Genomic DNA, 18,805 nt, shown 5'->3' on the forward strand with positions numbered 1-18,805 from the left:
TTAAATAGCTATTGTGTGAGTTCACTAGAGATAAAAGTAGCATAAGCTGCACATTTCAAACAATCACATATTTTATATCAGCAGCAAGTATCAGTAGAGCATATATTTGCTGTATAAATTATGTACGTGACACATATGTAAAACACTAATGTATAGAATTGGCATTATGGTTAGTTTATGTTAGCATATTACATATTATCTTGTAATAAAAAAAAATAAAAAACATGAAAAAGAAAATAACATTATGGCATAGGAAAAAAATAAATGAAGTGCCGTAAAAAGGAAATCAGGTTTCTCATGAACGTACATGAAGCATTTATTAAAGGGGTTCCTCATTCCTATTTGAAAAAATAAATAAATAAAAAAGATAACAGCAAAAATAACAAAAATATATATTTACACCTATAAGCATTGTGTTGCTCCAGTCCTAGATCCTCTACCAGCATAACCAGTCATGTGATCACTTTAGCCAATCACTGGCCTAATCCTTTCCAAGGTATTAGCTTGGAAAGTCCTCTGGATATACAAAACACAATAGTTAAAGCAGAACTGGAGGGGTCAAAGTGAGAATAAAAAGTGGAGCTTTAATAACTCTCCTAGGCACGATGTTTCAGCCTCCCAACTGAAGGTTTGCTTGAAGAGTTAATAAAACTACATTTTTGTCACTTGATCTCTGCATCTCAGTATAAATAAGTGCACTCCAACAGATTTATCAGAAAACCTTTAGTTAGTTTCCTTTCACAATCAATATATTTCTTTGAGATACCATACTAGAAAATACTCCCAGAAATGTGGGCCATTGTTTGTGAACATGAGTTGTTGTTTTGCACACCTAAAAAAAGAAATTTTCCTAACAAATTACAGCATTTTTTGAACTATAGCAAGCATTTTTTTTTTAACAAGAAAAACTCTTGTTAGAAAGTGTTTGTGTCTTATAATCCATAGGCAGACATCGCATCCCTTCCAATCAGGCTATCCTTCTGCTCTGCACTTTGTAGCTCTGCTACTTGCTCTAAATGTTCTTGCATTTAGAGAAAGGAGCAAAGCTGTAGCAGAGCCGTGAATGTGTATATATGTATGCAGAGTGCATGTAGCATACCTTTGTATGTTTATATGTGCATGTAGCAGATCTGTGTATAGGCATGCAGCAGAGCTGTATATGTACTGTATGTACAGTTGAAGAGAGAAGTTTACATACACTATATGAAAAGACACATATGCATATTTTTCTCAATTTCTGACATGATATCAGAGTAAACCTTTCCCGTTTTAGGTCAATTAGGATTACCATAATTATTAATATTTGCTAAGTGCCAGAATAATGAGAGAGAGAAAATGTTTTAAGGCATTTTTATTGCTTACTGCAAAGTCAAAAGTTTACATACATTTCATTAGTATTTGGTACCATTTCCGTTAAAGTGAATGACTTGGGTCAAACTTTTGGAATATCCATCCACAAGCTTCTCACAATAGTTGGTCAACATTTTGACCCATTCCTACTGACAAAAATGGTGTAACTGATCTAGGTTTGTCGGTTGTCTTACTCATACCTGCCTTTTCAGCTTTGTCCATAAATTTTCAAAAGGATTGAGACCAGGGCTTTGTGATGGCCACTCCAAAACATTAACTTTGTTCTCCTTAAGTCACTTTGTTACCATTTTGGCAGTATGCTTTGGGTCATTGTCTATTTAGAAGACCCATGTCCTCATATCTTTATCTTCCTGGCTGATGTCTTGAAATGTAACATCAGTATTGCCACATAATCTTCTTTTCTCATGATGCTATCTATTTTGGGAAGTGTACCAGTCCCTTCCGCAGCAAACCAACCCCACATCATGATGCTGCCACCCGCTTGTTTCACAGATGGAATGGTGTTCTTAAGCTTTCAAGCTTCTCCCTTTTCCCTCCTAACATAACGATTGTCATTATGCCAAAAAGTTCAATTTTAATTTCATCAGACCACAGGACATGTCTCCAAAAAGTAATTTCTTTTCTCCTGTGTGCATTTGCAAACATTAATCTGGCTTTCATGTTTTTTTCTTTTGGAGTAATAGCTTATTCCTGACAGAGTGACCTTTCAGCCCATGTTGATACTCCTTTCACTGTGGACATTGACATAATCTTACCAGCTTCTGCCATCATCTTCAGAAGGTCTTTGCTTTTGTCCTTTGGTTAATATGCACATGTTGGACCAAAGCATGTTCATCTCTGGGGCACAGAACCCATCTATTCCTGAGCGGTATGATGGCTGGACATTCCCATCTTGTTTGAACTTGCGTATAATTGTTTGTACAGATAAACTAGGCTCCTTCAGGTATCTTGAAATTGAACCTAAGGATGAGCCAGACATGTGGAAGTCCACAATTTTCTTCCAGATATCTTGGCTGATTTCTTTAAACTTTCCCATGATGCTACACAAAGAAGCAGTTTGTTTCAGGTGTGCATCAAAATACGTCCACAGCTGTGTCTCTAATTAACTCAGATGTTAGCAAAAAACAGAAGCTTATAAATACATGACATTATCATATGGGCAGTAATAAAAATGCTTTAAAACATTCTCTCTCATTATTCTGGCACTTGGCAAATAATAATTATGGTAATCCTAATTGACCTATAACGGGAAAGGTTTCAACTGATTTTATGTCAGTTATTGAGAAAAACAAGCATATATCTTTTTATATAGTGCATGTAAACTTCTCGTTTCAACTGGATATGTGCATGCAGCATAGTTGTGCATGTCTATATAAGCATGTCTGTATAGGCATGTAGCAGAGCTGTGTATGTGCATGTAACAGAAAATCACAAAATTAAAATATCATCAAAAAGTTAATTTATTTCAGTTCTTCAATACAAAAAGTGAAACTCATATATTATGTAGAGCCAATACAAACAGAGTAATCTATTTCAAGTATTTATTTCTGATAATGTTGATGACTATGGCTTACAGTCAATGCAAACGAAAAAGTAATTATCTCAGTAAATTAGAATAAATAACAAAAAACACTTCTAAAGGCTTATTAACCATTTAAAAAGGTCCCTTAATCTGTTTCAGTAGGCTCCATAATCATGGGGAAGACTGCTGACTTGACAGATGTCCAGAAGGCAGTCATTGACACACTCCACAAGGAGGTTATGCCACAAAAGGTCATTGCTAAAGAAGCTGGCTGTTCACAGTGTTCTGTATCCAAGCATATTAATGGAAAGTTGAGTGGAAGGAAAAAGTATGGTAAAAAAAAGGTGCACAAGCAAGCGGGATAAACGTAGCCTTGAAATGATAGTTAAGAAAAAGCCATTCAATAATTTGGGGGAGATTCACAAGGAGCGGATTTCAGCTGGAGTCATTGCTTCGATAGATACAGACATATTTATTACATGGGCTTATAAGTGTCTTGTTTTTTGTGTCAAGCCTCTCATGACCAATTGCCAACACCAGAAGCGTCTTACCTGGGCCAACAAGAAAAAGAACTAGACTGTTGCTCAGTGGTCCAAGGTGTTGTTTTCAGATGAAAGTAAATTTTGCATTGCATTTGGAAATCAAGGTCCCAGAGTCTGGAGGAAGCGTGGAGACGCACACAATCAAAGCTGTTTGAGGTTTAGTGTTAATTTTCCACAATCATTAATAGTTTGAGGAGCCATTTCATCTGCTTGTGTATGTCTACTGTGTTTTATCAAGACCAAAGTCAACGCAGCTGTCTACCAGGAAATTTTAGAGCACTTCATGCTTCCCTCTGCAGACAAGTTTTTTGGAGATGGAAATTTAATTCTCAAGCAGGACTTGGCACCAGTCCACACTGCCAAAAGTACCGATACTTGGTTTACAAACAACAGTATCACTGTGCTTGATTGGCCAGAAAACTCCCCTGACCTTAACCCCATAGAGAATCTATGGGGTATGGTCAAGAGGAATATGAGAAAAACCAGACCCAACAATGCAGATGAGTTGAAGTTAACACCTAACAGGAACATCTTCTGATATGAAGGATTGAAGATAATAGACATGCAAGTTCACTGCAGTTAGCTAAAGAATTGGAAAGCCAAAACAGGGTGTTTTCTATTACATAAGATAGCATACACTGCATAGGAATGGCATGCCTGCGTGTGGTCCCAAAATAACCCTCTGCTGAAAATCCCATGCACAAAAAGCCCACCTACAATTTGCCACAGCCCATGCGCAAAAATATTAAGAGTGCTATGACTCTATACTGTGGAGTGATGAAGCCAAAATAAATGTCCTGATGGCTTCAGAACCATATAACATTGCAAAGGTAAGAAGTACAAAGAAAAATGAAAAGTTCCTACAGTCAAATTTGGTGGTGACAGTGTCCTTACGTGGGCTAAATGAGTGCTGCTGGTAGGGAGCTACATTTCATTAATGTATCATTTTATTAATCATGAATTCACAGATATACTACTCTATATTGAAAGAGAAAATACTACCATCACTCTGTGCCCTTGGTAGACATGTACTTTTCGAACATACCAATGATCCAAAACACATACATAAGGCTAGTGTTGCATTTCTGAAGAAGAAAATGGTGAAATGATTGAGTGGCTAAGTATGTCTCCTGATTTGAACCCAATCAAAAGCCTATGTGGAATTCTGATGAGGTAAGTTGAACATCAATCTACACCTAGCCTCCAGTCTCTAAAAGAGGTTGTTCTTAAAGAACGGGAAAAGATAAATATTGCAATATGTCAACTTGGAAAATCAATGCTTAGAAGACTTGGTGCTGTCCTTAAAAATCATGGAGGTCATGCAAAAAATAGATGTGGTAGTTTTCGATGTGCAATGTATTTGTTTTGGCATCAAATAATTTGAGTAAAACTGAAGATTTCGTACTGAAAATCATATTACTAACATTACGGTCATGTTATAGGTTAAAAAAAATTTTTATGAAGCTCATTCTTGTCAAAATTTTGTTCAATGAAATACTGATTAAAATCTTAGTTTTCAAAGGGGCACTGTAACTATACCAGTTAAAAGTCGAAGCAGCACTGAATGAGTTTATATACTTTGCTTTAAATAAACTGGGCATTTTAACAAACAGAATATGGAGAGACAACCCATTTACACTAGCTTTTAGTTAGGAATAAAGTTGCATATTTTAGCCGGACATTATTGGAAATATAAGTGTACATTTAAACAAGTTTTAGGATGGCATAGACTTCAAATTAAAACATTTGACACATTTTACTCCAGCAGGCACCTGTTACACTAGAATTTGAAAAGTCTGTCAAAGTGAGTTTCCCCCACTGAATTTATAGATCAAGATGTAGAAGTCCTTATTTCAAAACTAACATAAAAAGTAACTCTGTTGCCTAAAACAACCTATCATTAAACAGTGCTCATTTTCTAGAATTGCCTTCTATGGGGCAACAAGTCCAGTCTTCATTTTACACAAAATTTAAGAAATGAGGTCCAATATACTGTACATTCACTCTGTGGAATTATGGAAATCACAGAATTAATAGACATGTGTGACGACACTGCGTTTATTCTTAATTATGCCAGACACGTCTTTCGGTATGTCAGGAGACATAAACCACTGTTCATATGAGCATGAATGTTGACTCTTAAATTACAGGAAAGATATATACAGTATATCTTTGGTACCGTGTTAGCCAGTAGATAGAAAAATATTTAGAATTGAGAGTCCTCAGTGGTTGATACCTTTTAATGGCTAACTGAAGAGATGGTAACAAATTGCAAGCTTTCGAGACTACACAGGTCTCTTCATCAGGCAAAGACTAAAAGAAATTCTGAAGAATCACATATTTATGCACAACATAGCACAGAAAAAAAAAAAAGGAAAAAACCATGGATAAGATAGGTGACATGAAACAGAATTACCATGAGTGGTAAACAGTTATGTCCATAAATATTGGGCCAGTTCTTAGATAAGGAATGTTTTATTGTCCTCTGATTGGGGTCTCTGTTGTGATGACCCCACATGGTCTGAGGGGCAAGTTCCTTAGTTGATGTAAAAAGACATAAATCCATGCGACAAATTCATTCCTGCAGTGAGACTGTCAAAGGTCGTCATCAGTTTATATTCCCAGACTCTTCTGTCTCTCTTAGATTTTAAGCTTCCTTTTAACACAAGTAATTTCATGTCCATAATGTTATGATTTGGGAGACAAAAATGTATTGCCACTAGTGTTGAGCATTCCGATACCGCAAGTATCGGGTATCGGCCGATATTTGCTGTATCGGAATTCCGATACCGAGATCCGATACTTTTGTGGTATCGGGTATCGGTATCGAAACAACATTAATGTGTAAAATAAAGAATTAAAATAAAAAATATTGCTATACTCACCTCTCCGACGCAGCCTGGACCTCACCGAGGGAACCGGCAGCGTTGTTTGCTTAAAATGCGCGCTTTTCCTTCCTTCCGTGATGTCACGGCTTCTGATTGGTCACATGCCGCCCATGTGGCCGCGACGCGACCAATCACAGCAAGCCGTGACGTAATTTCAGGTCCTTCTAGGCATTAAGTATTTTAAAATTACGTTCCGGCTTTGTGATTGGTCGCGTCGCGGTCACATGGGCGACGTGACCAATCACAAGCCGTGACATCACGGGAGGCAGGAGACACGCGCATTTTAAAATGCGCGCGTGTCCAGCCTCCCGTGACGTCACGGCTTGTGATTGGTCGCGTCGCCATGTTGGCCGCGACGCAACCAATCACAAAGCCGGAACGTAATTTTAAAATACTGAAGGACCTGAAATTACGTCACGGCTTTCTGTGATTGGTTGCGTCGCGGCCAACATGGCGACGCGACCAATCACAAGCCGTGACGTCACGGGAGGCTGGACACGCGCGCATTTTAAAATGCGTGCGTCTCCTGCCTCCCGTGACGTCACGGCTTGTGATTGGTCGCGTCGCTCATGTGACCGCGACGCGACCAATCACAAAGCCGGAACGTAATTTTAAAATACTGAATGCCTAGAAGGACCTGAAATTACGTCACGGCTTGCTGTGATTGGTCGCGTCACGGCCACATGGGCGGCATGCGACCAATCAGAAGCCGTGACGTCACGGAAGGAAGGAAAAGCGCGCATTTTAAGCAAACAACGCTGCCGGTTCCCTCAGAGAGGTGAGTATAGCAATATTTTTTATTTTAATTCTTTATTTTACACATTAATATGGTTCCCAGGGCCTGAAGGAGAGTTTCCTCTCCTTCAGACCCTGGGAACCATCAGGGATACCGTCCGATACTTGAGTCCCATTGACTTGTATTGGTATCGGGTATCGGTATCGGATTGGATCCGATACTTTTCCAGTATCGGCCGATACTTTCCGATACCAATACTTTCAAATATCGGACGGTATCGCTCAACACTAATTGCCACAGGTAGATCCATTATTTTTTCTCTTATTGTGTGGCGGTGAGAATTCATTCTTGTTCTAAGCTTTTGCCCTGTCTCCCCCACATACAGATCCCCAGTTGGACATTTAGTACAAATAATTAAGTACACCACATTAGAAGACAGTCTCACTGTTTATCACTCATGGTAATTCTGCTTCATGTCACCTATCTTATCCATGGTTTTTTCCTTTTTTTTTCTGTGCTATGTTGCGCATAAAAATGTGATTATTCAGAATTTCTTTTAGTCTTTGCCTGATGATGAGACCTGTGTAGTCTCGAAAGCTTGCAATTTGTTACCATTTTTCAGTTAGCCATTAAAAGGTATCAACCACTGAGGACTCTCAATTCTAAATATGACTCTTGAATTAATGTTTGTTGCAGCTTATTGTGTTGCTATCCATGGAGGACAGGGGCATAGGATAATAGAACAATTGATGTTTGCTAATATGTTAATTACCCATTGCATCACTGCTTGCAGCTTGTTGACCTGCAAACATTGAAGGACAAACTATGCAGATTGAATTCTCGAACAATGAGAGATGACCTCATCCCACCTTCCCCCTGACCTGTGGATGATGGCCTGAAGGACAGTTGTGAACTATACATGGAAGATCTGCCTAGGTTCCCAGAGAGGTTCTACATGACAGTAGACAAGGTACTATGGCTCCAACCGGAGGAATACAGATTTGACTCTACAGGACATCAGATTTAGGGACATGGCCCCAGCTGGAGGAATACAACTCTGCTCCATTGACCATCACTGAACCCATAAACATGTTTTGGAGAATCCAGTAATACATCTTGGGACAATCAGGCCACCTTTCCACCTACCTCAATGGACTCTGTCAGCTTTCAAAGCCTGTTGTTACCTCATCTCTGTGGGTGCCCACAAAAAGCAGAGTGCCCCAAAGTCGTAGATGTTCAAATTCCCCGGCAAGTCAGCAGAAGAGTGATACTCTGTCATTTGCACCATGTTTATGTATTTTCTACGACTGTTCTATATATTATTGGCTGTTGGTGGTTCAATATAGTGATGCCACACTGTTTTTCCCTCATCCTGTTTTGTCTAAGCAGTATTCAGCCCACGGGAAAGGAGTGTGGGTGTTCAGTGGGATGAGCCCTTGTCCATACAGTCTTTTTAAAAACACCCCAGCCAGCAGATGAGAGCACTCACTGACCCTCGTGTCTCTACAACATGTTAATGATTTGCAAAATTGAAAAGATATTGAAACAACATTTTTAAAATATCTTGATTTATTCAATATGAGTGTCAAGTACAGAAAAACATGCATTCACATGCATTGGCATGCTATTAATGAGGATATTAATGGTTGTTTGAGGAATATTGTGCCAAATGGAATGCACTTGAACATACTAATCAGCAAGGTCCGCTGCAGGCATCTCACTTTGAATTCGCTGACCAACAGCGTCCTAGGTGTACTCGATAGAAGACAAGTCTGGAAATGCTGTAGGCAACGATAGCACAATTTGGCCACACAGGATTCTTACAGAGGCAAGAACATACATTGCATACATCTTGGCATTGTTGTGTTAAGAAATAGCTGCTAGAATACATTGGAGTATTGGCCATACCACTGGTTCTACAACAAAATGAATAAAACGCCGAGCTGTTAGTTTACCAGGAATAAAGACTACAGAGATCCAGCTACCATACTTTGTGATATATCCCACCATAATTCCAGAAGTAGACCCACAATGCTAGATGTATCCACGAAGCCAAAATAGAGCAACAAGGGCTAGAATGGAGGTCTTCAGCAATGATTTCCTACTTTTGTTTTGAATGCAATGATAGACGAAGATTGGTCAGGAGATCACGTTGGCAGCACAATAAAGAGGCCTTCATGAGGGAATGTCACCCCAGTCCTACTACTGATATTATGGTATGAGGTAGCCTAGTATACAGTTGCCATACCCCTCTAGCTTTCATTCCAGGTAGAATATCAAATTGATGGTATGCTTATTTGGCTATGGCACAATGGTATGGACATTTTTCAACACAACATCAGACCACATGTTGCTCGTGCTACTGTGTCCAGCTTGCATGGCCTAAACATGTTACCATTGACTGCAGACTCTCTAGACTTGTCTCCTACTGAGCACGTCTAAGATGTCAATGGTAGGTAAATGCATAGGGAGCTGTCAGCAGATCTTAATGATTTGCATGCCCAAGTGAAATCAGCGAGGCAGCATAATCCTCAGACAACCAGCTTATTGATAGCATGTAACAGCTTGTAACTGCATGTATTTCTGCAAATGGTGCACATACTTGACGCTGAATAGATCAAAATGTTTTGAAAAATCTGCATAAATTCTTTCATTTGCATATCATTAACATGTGTATTGATCTATCTTCAGTGCTTGAATTAGTGCACTTTCAATTCACAACATGTCTTTCTTTCAGTCAAACCATTCCTGGAAGAAGGCTGACTCAAACTCACAGTGTTGCTTGTTGTGAATTCCGTTCTCGAACTCCCTCCTGTGGTCATGAATGGTACTTTGGTGAGTTCTGTCCTTGGACTCCCTCTGGTGGCTGTGAGGGGAGCTGCTGGTTCTGAGATTCCTTCCCCAGCTGCCCTCGTTTAGGGCTAGGCTAGGATTCTCTATTTAACTCCACTCAGATCGTTACTCCATGCCAGCTGTCAATGTTCTAGTACTGGTTCAGATCTCTCCTGGATCTTTCTGAGGACCTGTCTACTCCAGCAAAAGCTAAGTTCCGGCTTGTTCATTTGTTACTTATGGTTTTTCTTGCTAAGTTCTAGTCCAGCTTGCTATCATGAAACTGCCTGGCTAGCTGGAAGCTCTGGGGGTGCAGAGTGGCACCACCGCACCGTGAGTCGGTGCGGGGGTATTTTTTGCACACTCTGCGTGGTTTTTGTAGTTTGTTTTGTTGACCGCAAAGATCCCTTTTCTATCCTCAATCTGTTTAATTAGACTGGCCTCTCTTTGCTAAAGCCTATTTCATCCTGTGTTTGTGATTTCCTCTTAACTCACAGTCAATACTTGTGGGGGGCTGCTTTTACCTTTGGGGAAATTTCTCTGAGGCAAGGGAGGCTTTGTTTCCTTTCTTTAGGGGTAGTTAGCTCTTAGGCTGTGAAGAGGCGTCTAGGCAGAGTCAGGCACGCTCCACGGCTATTTCTAGTTGTGTTGATAGGAGTAGGGTTTGCGGTCAGCAGAGTTCCCATTTCCCCAGAGCTCGTCCCGATTCCGTGTTTTACTATCAGGTCATTCCTGGTGCACCTAACCACCAGGTCCATAACAGTACAGCTGGCCCACAAAGTGTTAGTGCATCTCAATAGAGGGAAAAGAGAAGTTCTGAGACCATTTTTTTTCTCTGCAGTGTATTTTGCCTTTCTTTTCCCCTTAAACTCTGGGTGGTTCAGAACTCAGGTGTGGATATGGACATTCAAGCTCTGTCCTCTAGTGTAGATCAACTCGCTGCAAGGGTACAAAACATTCAAGATTATGTAGTTCAGAATCCTATGTTGGAGCCTAGAATTCCAATTCCTGATTTGTTTTCTGGGGATAGAGCTAAATTTCTGAATTTCAAAAACAATTGTAAACTGTTTCTTGCTCTGAAACCCCGCTCTTCTGGTTACCCTATTCAGCAAGTGAGAATCATTATTTCTTTGTTGCGTGGCGACCCTCAAGACTGGGCATTCGCCCTTGCGCCAGGAGATCCTGCATTGCGTAATGTAGATGCATTTTTTCTGGCGCTGGGATTGCTTTATGATGAACCGAATTCTGTGGATCAGGCAGAGAAAATTTTGCTGGCTTTGTGTCAGGGTCAGGATGAAGCGGAGGTATATTGCCAGAAGTTCAGAAAGTGGTCTGTGCTTACTCAGTGGAATGAGTGTGCCCTGGCAGCAATTTTCAGAAAGGGTCTTTCTGAAGCCCTTAAGGATGTTATGGTGGGGTTCCCCACGCCTGCTGGTCTGAATGAATCAATGTCCTTGGCCATACAGATCGATCGGCGCTTACGTGAGCACAAAACTGTGCACCATTTGGTGGTATCCTCTGAGCAGAGGCCTGAGCCTATGCAATGTGATAGGACTTTGACCAGAGCTGAACGGCAAGAACATAGACGTCAGAATGGGCTGTGTTTTTACTGTGGTGACTCCACTCATGCTATCTCTGATTGTCCTAAGCGCACTAAGCGGTTCGCTAGGTCTGTCACCATTGGTACTGTACAGCCTAAATTTCTTTTGTCCGTTACTCTGATTTGCTCTTTGTCATCCTATTCTGTTATGGCATTTGTGGATTCAGGCGCTGCCCTGAATTTGATGGACTTAGAGTTTGCCAGGCGCTGTGGTTTTTTCTTGGAGCCCTTGCAGCATTCCATTCCTTTGAGGAGAATTGATGCTACGCCTTTGGCCAAGAATAAGCCTCCGTACTGGACCCAGTTGACCATGTGCATGGCTCCTGCGCATCAGGAGGATATTCGCTTTTTGGTGTTGCATAATCTGCATGATGTGGTCGTGTTGGGTTTGCCATGGCTGTAGGTCCATAATCCAGTATTGGATTTGAAATCAATGTCGGTGTCCAGTTGGGGCTGTCAACGGGTACATGGGGATGTTTCATTGTTGTCAATTTCTTCCTCCACTCCTTCTGAAGTCCCTGAGTTTTTGTCGGATTACCGGGATGTATTTGATGAGCCCAAGTCTAGTACCCTACCTCCTCATAGGGATTGTGATTGTGCTATTAATTTGATTCCTGGTAGCAAGTTCCCTAAGGGACGACTTTTCAATTTGTCTGTGCCAGAACACGCCGCTATGCGGAGTTATATAAAGGAGTCTTTGGAGAAAGGGCATATCCGCCCGTCATCGTCACCATTGGGAGCAGGGTTCTTTTTTGTGGCCAAGAAGGATGGTTCTCTGAGACCTTGTATAGATTACCGCCTTCTTAATAAAATCACGGTCAAATTTCAGTACCCTTTGCCTCTACTGTCTGATTTATTTGCTCGGATTAAGGGGGCTAGTTGGTTCACCAAGATAGACCTTCGAGGGGCGTATAATCTCGTGCATATTAAACAGGGCGATGAATGGAAAACAGCATTTAATACGCCCGAGGGCCATTTTGAGTACCTGGTGATGCCATTCGGCCTTTCTAATGCTCCCTCTGTGTTTCAATCCTTTATGCATGACATCTTCCGAAAGTATCTGGATAGATTCATGATCGTATATTTGGATGATATTTTGGTCTTTTCGGATGATTAGGAGTCCCATGTGAAGCAGGTCAGAATGGTGTTCCAGGTCCTTCGTGCTAATTCCTTGTTTGTGAAGGGATCTAAGTGTCTCTTTGGAGTTCAGAAGGTTTCCTTTTTGGGCTTCATTTTTTTCCCTTCTACTATCGAGATGGATCCTGTTAAAGTCCAAGCTATTTATAATTGGACTCGGCCTACATCTGTGAAGAGCCTTCAGAAATTTCTGGGCTTTGCCAATTTTTACCGTCGCTTCATCACTAATTTTTCTAGTGTTGTTAAACCGTTGACTGATTTGACCAAGAATGGTGCTGATGTGGTGAACTGGTCCTCTGTGGCCGTTGAGGCTTTTCAGGAGTTGAAACGTCGTTTCTCTTCGGCTCCTGTGTTGTGTCAGCCAGATGTTTCGCTCCCTTTTCAGGTCGAGGTTGATGCTTCTGAAATTGGAGCAGGGGCTGTTTTGTCTCAGAGAAGTTCTGATTGCTCTGTAATGAAGCCATGTGCTTTCTTTTCGAGAAAGTTTTCACCTGCTGAGCGTAATTATGATGTTGGCAATCGGGAGTTGTTGGCTATGAAGTGGGCATTCGAGGAGTGGCGACATTGGCTTGAAGGAGCCAAGCATCGCGTGGTGGTCTTGACAGATCACAAGAATCTGACTTATCTCGAGTCTGCCAAGCGTTTGAATCCTAGACAAGCTCGTTGGTCGCTGTTTTTCTCCCGTTTCAATTTTGTGGTTTCGTACCTTCCGGGTCCTAAGAATGTGAAGGCTAATGCCCTTCCAAGGAGTTTTGTGCCTGATTGTCCTGGGTGTTATGGTTCTCAATGGCAAGAGAACATAGCCCAGCATACATATGAACTAGCTCTTGGAAGGATGGAAACTTAAACTGACCATGAACTAAACCTGCCGCACAACTAACAGTAGCCGGGTAGCGTGCCTACGTTTTATCCCTAGACGCTCAGCGCCAGCCGGAGGACTAACTAATCCTGGCAGAGGAAAATACAGTCCTGGCTCACCTCTAGAGAAATTTCCCCGAAAGGCAGACAGAGGCCCCCACATATATTGGCGGTGATTTTAGATGAAAATGACAAACGTAGTATGAAAATAGGTTTAGCAAAATCGAGGTCCGCTTACTAGATAGCAGGAAGACAGAAAGGGCACTTTCATGGTCAGCTGAAAACCCTATCAAAATACCATCCTGAAATTACTTTAAGACTCTAGTATTAACTCATAACATCAGAGTGGCAATTTCAGATCACAAGAGCTTTCCAGACACAGAAACGAAACTGCAGCTGTGAACTGGAACAAAATGCAAAAAACAAACAAGGACAAAAGTCCGACTTAGCTGGGAGTTGTCTAGAAGCAGGAACATGCACAGAAAGGCTTCTGATTACAATGTTGACCGGCATGGAAGTGACAGAGGAGCAAGGTTAAATAGCGACTCCCACATCCTGATGGGAACAGGTGAACAGAGGGGATGATGCACACAAGTTCAATTCCACCAGTGGCCACCGGGGGAGCCCAAAATCCAATTTCACAACACCTGGGGTTCCTGGGCCGGCTGGTATTCTCAGAGAGGGGGTAGTTCTGTCTGCCATCTCCCCTGATTTGCGGCGGGTGCTGCAGGAGTTCCAGGCTGATAGACCTGACCGTTGTCCAGCGGAGAAACTGTTTGTCCCTGATAGATGGACTAATAGAGTTATCTCTGAGGTTCATTGTTCGGTGTTGGCTGGTCATCCTGGGATTTTTGGTACCAGAGATTTGGTGGCTAGGTCCTTTTGGTGGCCTTCCTTGTCGCGGGATGTGCGTTCTTTTGTGCAGTCTTGTGGGACTTGTGCTCGGGCTAAGCCCTGCTGTTCTCATGCCAGTGGGTTACTTTTGCCCTTGCCGGTCCCGAAAAGGCCCTGGACGCATGTTTCCATGGATTTTATTTCAGATCTTCCTGTTTCTCAAAGGATGTCGGTCATCTGGGTGGTTTGTGATCGCTTCTCTAAAATGGTCCATTTGGTACCCTTGCCTAAATTGCCTTCTTCCTCTGATTTGGTTCCATTATTTTTCCAACATGTGGTTCGTTTGCATGGCATTCCGGAGAACATCGTGTCTGACAGATGTTCCCAGTTTGTTTCAAGGTTTTGGCGGTCCTTTTGTGCTAAGATGGGCATTGATTTGTCTTTTTCTTCGGCTTTCCATCCTCAGACAAATGGCCAAACCGAACGAACCAATCAGACTTTGGAAACTTATCTGAGATGTTTTGTTTCTGCGGATCAGGATGATTGGGTAACCTTCTTGCCATTGGCTGAGTTCGCCCTTAATAATCGGGCCAGTTCTGCTACTTTGGTTTCGCCTTTTTTTTGTAATTCTGGTTTTCATCCTCGTTTTTCTTCAGGGCAGGTTGAGCCTTCGGACTGTCCTGGTGTGGATTCTGTGGTGGACAGGTTGCAACAAATTTGGACTCATGTGGTGGACAATTTGACCTTGTCCCAAGAGAAGGCTCAACGTTTCGCTAACTGCCGTCGCCGTGTTGGTCCCCGACTTCGTGTTGGGGATTTGGTTTGGTTATCATCTCGTTATGTTCCTATGAAGGTTTCTTCTCCTAAGTTTAAGCCTCGTTTCATTGGTCCTTATAAGATTTCTGAAATTCTTAATCCTGTATCATTTTGTTTGCCCCTTCCTGCTTCTTTTGCCATCCATAATGTGTTCCATAGGTCGTTGCTGCAGAGATATGTGGCGCCTATGGTTCCCTCCGTTGATCCTCTTGCTCCGTTGTTGGTCGAGGGGGAGTTGGAGTATGTGGTGGAGAAGATTTTGGATTCTCGTATTTCGAGACGAAAACTTCAGTACTTGGTCAAATGGAAGGGCTATGGTCAGGAGGATAATTCCTGGGTTGTTGCCTCTGATGTCCATGCTGCCGATTTAGTTCGTGCCTTTCATTTGGCTCGTCCTGATCGGCCTGGGGGCTCTGGTGAGGGTTCGGTGACCCCTCCTCAAGGGGGGGTACTGTTGTGAATTCCGTTCTCGAACTCCCTCCTGTGGTCATGAATGGTACTTCGGTGAGTTCTGTCCTTGGACTCCCTCTGGTGGCTGTGAGGGGAGCTGCTGGTTCTGAGATTCCTTCCCCAGCTGCCCTCGTTTATGGCTAGGCTAGGATTCTCTATTTAACTCCACTCAGATCGTTACTCCATGCTAGCTGTCAATGTTCTAGTACTGGTTCAGATCTCTCCTGGGTCTTTCTGAGGACCTGTCTACTCCAGCAAAAGCTAAGTTCCGGCTTGTTCATTTGTTACTTATGGTTTTTCTTGCTAAGTTCTAGTCCAGCTTGCTATCATGAAACTGCCTCGCTAGCTGGAAGCTCTGGGGGTGCAGAGTGGCACCACCGCACCGTGAGTCAGTGCGGGGGTATTTTTTGCACACTCTGCGTGGTTTTTGTAGTTTGTTGTGTTGACCGCAAAGATCCCTTTTCTATCCTCAATCTGTTTAGTTGGACTGGCCTCTCTTTGCTAAAGCCTATTTCATCCTGTGTTTGTGATTTCCTCTTAACTCACAGTCAATACTTGTGGGGGGCTGCTTTTACCTTTGGGGAAATTTCTCTGAGGCAAGTGAGGCTTTGTTTCCTTTCTTTAGGGGTAGTTAGCTCTTATGCTGTGAAGAGGCGTCTAGGCAGAGTCAGGCACGCTCCACGGCTATTTCTAGTTGTGTTGATAGGAGTAGGGTTTGCGGTCAGCAGAGTTCCCATTTCCCCAGAGCTCGTCCCGATTCCGTGTTTAACTATCAGGTCATTCCTGGTGCACCTAACCACCAGGTCCATAACAGTTGCTGTCAGAAGTAACATCATTCTGCTGTGACTGAGACAAGTAATATGCCACATATTTCAAAACGTCCACCTCTTCCTCCTCATTAATTGGATTGCCGGAGGAAAAGGAGTCCGGTTCTGATCTGGGTTTGACGGTACTAATGGATGGCTGGTGCCAGTGATAGTGGTACTTTCTGCTGATGCTAGAGGCTCTTAAATTCTTTAAAAAAATATGTCTTTCTTTTTTACACAACCTCATCCACTGCCTATGCATCTTTTTCTTTTATTCATCATTTTGTACATTATATTTAACTTTTGACAATCTTTTCACCTCCAGCTATTCAACGCTTTCCAAAAAGGACATAAAAAATGATAGGTAGGAAGGTACAGATACAGAAATGTAGCAGCAGGACCCAGTAAAAAGTATGTGTGGCATGTGCAGTTGTGCTCAAAAGTTTACATACCCCAGCAGAATTTTTACTTTCTTGGCCTTTTTCAGAGATTATGAATAACACCAAAATGTTTTCTCCACTCATGGGTAGTGGTTGGGTGAAGCCATTTGTTGTCAAACTACTGTGTTCTCTCTTTTTAAATCATAATATCAACGCAAAACATGCAAATGACCCTGATCAAAAGTTTACATACCCTATTTTTTAATACCGTGTATTGCCCCCTCTAACATAAATGACAGCTTGAAGTCTTTTGTGGTAGTTGTGGATGAGGTTCTTTATTTTCTCAGATGGTAAAGCTGCCCACTCTTCTTGGCAGAAAGCCTCCAGTTCCTGTAAATTCCTGGGCTGTCTAGCATGAACTGTGTGCTTGAGATCTCCCCAGAGTGACTCAATGATATTGAGCGTGCGTGCTGAAGAGAAGACATATATCACCGCTGCTCACAATATCTTACTAGTGAAGGCAGTGGGAGGCGCATGTGCAGATTAAGAACAAGGGGGATAACATGAAGATTTTGTTGGAGACATTGATTTTTGTCTGTGCCACCACAATATTTTAAATAAGATGCAGGTCACTGATGGATCAATGACTTATCATTCAAACAGGAGAATGAATAACGTACCAAAGCACTAAGCGAAAACCCTGTCTACAGGACCGCCCCTATGCACAAAGATATCATTCAATGAAAATTTCACACAAAGATTGCACAAAAAACACAAAACAGATTTCTTCACCACAGGTATCATTTTAATCTGTATCCCAGTGCCAAGATGGGCATATCTGTACTTTACTTGGCAAAATCCTGCCAACAGGTTTCTCTTGAAAAATCAATTATTTTCCCCATCACCAGTGAACAAGAAATGCAAAAAATCATTCTTTTACAAGTTTTCTGGAGATTGTATGGCAAAATGAATAGTTTGATTGAACACAACAAAAATAATCAAGCTCTTATATGTCAATTAAAAAAAAAATTGGTCTCTTGGAAATGGAGTAGAATAAATTAAATTGCAAAAACAAAAAATTGACCCAGTCAAGTTACAAGGCTTACAGCTACTACATGCACAACTATGCGGGCCATGGTCATATATATAAGATATCATTGTTTAAAGTCATTTTTTATTAAACGGTTTCTTTTTTCACGCACAAAAGTTTTAATATAGTTCAGTCTTAAAGCCATTCTGAGCTGCTAATTTAATTTCTTAAAGAAGTTAGAAACTATAATGAATGAATACTCCATAGTAGAAGCAGACGCCCTGTTTTATTTGCAGCTGCAGAAATGATTTTTTCTATAATCTCAAGAGGTGACCTTGCGTTGATTGCACTGATGAAGTGACCTCTGCCAGTCACAAGCACTAAGCTCTTGTGGATCAAAGAAAGTGTCATTAATACAATGTCACCCCTTCCAGTGTAGATAGAATAAGTCACTCAGCAAACAGTACTGCAGGCTAACTCTCACACTGCATCAAAGATAAAAGGTATAAAACTTTTATGCTGTGAAGAGCACTCTGAAGAAAGACTTCTGAGGCCTTGAGAGCCAAGTATAAAGTATTGATAAACTGCTACGTGAAACGCATCCAATCCCACTAATCAGAATTCAGTTTCACAGCTCATAATTAGGGGTAAGAATGTAGATGCTCAGAAATGGTTTTACCAACTGGGAATTTGCTGCTATATTGCTTGTAAGGAAGAAATGCTTGCGCTGAGTCACAGAGGTTACATACTGTGAAAGCATTCTAAAGACACAACAAATGAGGCTAATTTTCCTTAAATCTGTGTGTCAAAGAAAATTTCAGATGCAGAACTCAACAAAGCCTTACAGTCTCATTTATGATATTGTGCATAATGCATTGTGTTCAGCATCCCTTTAAAGCTACAGACATTGAATTTATGAACAGAATAATAAAATACTTAAAGGGAAGTTGTCATGTCCCTAAATGTATTTACTTGCAGATATGAGGTTAGTCTGCAGGTTAAT

General features: G+C 41.5%; 1 protein-coding gene across 1 annotated transcript in view; it reads right to left on the reverse strand.

Annotated features, from left to right (window-relative positions):
- Positions 1-18,805, reverse strand: part of GRIK3 (glutamate ionotropic receptor kainate type subunit 3) — an 811,677-nt gene that overhangs the window by 68,617 nt on the left and 724,255 nt on the right. The window lies entirely within an intron of this gene.

The sequence above is a fragment of the Ranitomeya variabilis genome, chromosome 3, assembly GCF_051348905.1.
Source record: "Ranitomeya variabilis isolate aRanVar5 chromosome 3, aRanVar5.hap1, whole genome shotgun sequence".
NCBI classification, from domain to species: Eukaryota; Metazoa; Chordata; class Amphibia; order Anura; family Dendrobatidae; genus Ranitomeya; species Ranitomeya variabilis.